This window comes from Chrysochloris asiatica, unplaced genomic scaffold, assembly GCF_000296735.1.
Source record: "Chrysochloris asiatica unplaced genomic scaffold, ChrAsi1.0 scaffold00376, whole genome shotgun sequence".
Taxonomy (NCBI): Eukaryota; Metazoa; Chordata; class Mammalia; order Afrosoricida; family Chrysochloridae; genus Chrysochloris; species Chrysochloris asiatica.
The window spans coordinates 277316-280187 of NW_006408894.1; the positions used below are offsets into that span (position 1 = coordinate 277316).

The window sequence follows — 2872 nt, forward strand, 5'->3', positions numbered from 1 at the left end:
GGACTGCAAAGCCATTTGAACTGCAAGGTTGGTGGTTCAAGCTCACCAGCTGCTCCTCGGAAACCCTATACAGGGTTGCTATGGGTTGGAACCAACTCGATGGCACTTAACAACAACAACAATACCTTACTAGTGTTGTTGTTCCCTCTATGCATCACTTGACTGAAAATTGGGCCTTGAGAGTGAATGCCATTTCAGACCTGAAGGGTGGCTGAGGGCCATGGTGTCGAGTTCCTTCAGTCTCTTTTTGACCAGTAAACCTATTCTTTTTTATAATTTTGATTTTTGTTCTATATTTTCTTCTACTCTATTTGGCACCTCCTGAACTGACTCAATGGCACTTAACAAAAGCAACAACAAAGATCCCTTGTAGAACAGTTGGTCATGTCATCTAGCTAGACACCATCTAGTAGTTTTTCTGGTCTTAGTCATGGAAAAACTAATAGTTGCCCCTAGATGGCCACTTATGAACTTTCAAAATCCCAGTCAATACTCACCAAAGCAAAATGTAGAACATTTTCATTGTGGCCTCTGTTATGCTAACTGGCCATGGTGTCTCCTGAGACTATGGTCCTGAGACCCCAAGACCCAGCAACTTGTTGCCTCAAGGTGTTTGGTAATGTCTAAGAAGTTTTCATCATTTTGCTCCCTGTATAAGGAGCTCTGGTAGCGTAGTGGTTACGAATCGGGCTGCGAACCTTAAGGTTAGCGGTTCGAAACTACCAGCTGTTCCGCGGGAGAAAGATGAGGCTTTCTACTCCCGTAAAGATTTACACCCTCGAAAACCCTGTACAGGGTCGCTATGGGTCGGAACTGACTCGACGGCACTTAACAACAACAACAACAACAATCAGGATTGGAGGGAGACTCATTAACAAATTGTGATATGCAGATGATACAACCTTGCTTGTTGAAAGCCAAGAGCACTTCTAACCACTTACTAATGAAGATCAAAGACCACACCTTTCCGTATGGGTTGCATTTCAATATGAAGAAAGTAAAAATCTTCATCACTGGATCAATGGAAAGCATCCATATAAATGGACAAACAATCAACACTCATGGAAGCAGCAGTCAAGAAATCAAACGACATATTGCATTGGGCAAATTTTCTGCACAAGGCCTCTTAAAAGTGTTGAAGAGCAAATATGTCAGTTTGAGGACAAGGGTGCGCCTGACCCAAGCCATGGTATTTTCAATAACCTCATATGCATGCAAAAATTGGACATTGAATAAGGAAGACAATAGAAGAATTGATGCATTTGACTTATGGTGTTGGAGGAGAATATTGAAAGTACTATGTACTGCCAAAAGAACAAATAGATCTGTGTTGGAAGAAGTGCAGCCAGAGTGCTCCTTGGAAGCCAGGATGACCGGACTTCATCTCTCATACTTTGGACATACTGTGAGAAGAGACCAGTCACTGGAGGCAGATAACCATGTTTGGTAAAGTGGGGGTCAGAGAAAAAGAGGAAGAACCCCAGAAAGATGGATGGCCCAGTGGCAGCATCAGTGGGCTCAAACATAGCAACGATTGTGAGGTTGGCATGCAGGACTGGACAGTGTTACGTTCGGTTGTGCTTAGGGTCGCTCTGAGTAAGTACCGTCTCAATCGCACCCAACAATAACAACAACAACAATGCTCCACCACATTCATAGTTGTGTTTGTAGCAAAGATAAATACCCATGTACAAACCATTATATATTTGTGGGTGTACTCCCATACCTGTTCAGCCTGTGTATCTGTCTGTGTCCTATAGAACTTTGCTGTTGGAGGGTTGTGTATATAGAATTATTTACCTCTGTCACCTTTAACCCTTGTGTTCCTTCCTGTGTCTTCATCATTTTTCTTCCAAACTCCTCTGGTTGTATATTGCCTTCCCCATTACCGAGTCAGGAGCCCTGGTACCGTAGTGTTACATGTTGGACTTCTAACTGCAAGGTCAGCAGTTTGAATCTACCAGCTGTTCCTTGGGAGAATGATGAGTCTTTCTGTTTCTGTAAAGATTTATTGCCTTAGAAACTCTATACAGGGTTGCTATGAGTCAGGACTGATTTGATGGTACACCACCACCACCACCATCTTTTAGCCATCGAATTACTCTCCCTTCCCATCCACCCCTGGTAACTAAGAATGTTTCTTTTAGCCTGAAAATCTTTTCTTGAGTTTTTACAATAGTGGTCTCATACAATTTATTTGTCCCAGCTGGAAGTAACCTTGACTAAACATTTTGATAAAGAAAACCCAGAGCCTACCCAGAGCATCTCAAGGCCTCCTTTGTGAAACCTTGTCTGGAGTTCACTGACCAAACCCTGTGCCTTGAAAAATTCTGCTGTTTGAAAAAATTGGTGCCCAGAGGGCCACCTTTTCCCCAATGGTCCACAAAGAGAGGGCATACTTTAACAGTTCATTCTCCTACAAAAGGTATGTGTTTTTTGTTTGGTTTTGTTTTGAAATCTAATTAGCACAAAGCCTCTCTATGAGTCAGTAGCTGCCATTGCCTTCTTTTTCTTTACTCGGTGCTCAAACACAGCACTGTGGGATAGAAGATGGTAATCAGAGCACAACCACTACCCTGAGGCCACTTCTTTCTGCAAATTCTACCGCATACCTGCTCAGGTGGTTACTGAGGTCTCCAAAATGTATATCTACACCTCCCTCATGTTGCTGCTGTTGCTTGTAGTCCATTCAGACTCATAGCAACCCTATGCACAACAGAACCAAACACTGCCTAGTCCTATGCCATCCTCACAATCATTACTAAGCTTGAGCCTGTTGCTACTGCCACTATGCCAGCCCATCTTGTTGGGGCTCTTCCTCTTTTTTGCTGACCCACCATTTACCAAGCATGATGTCCTTCTCCCGGGATTG

The 2872-nt window shown here is 43.3% G+C and overlaps 1 protein-coding gene across 1 annotated transcript in view; it reads right to left on the reverse strand.

Moving 5' to 3' along the window:
• The window catches only part of LOC102812634 (ceruloplasmin-like), a 63541-nt gene that overhangs the window by 1910 nt on the left and 58759 nt on the right, over positions 1-2872 (reverse strand). The window lies entirely within an intron of this gene.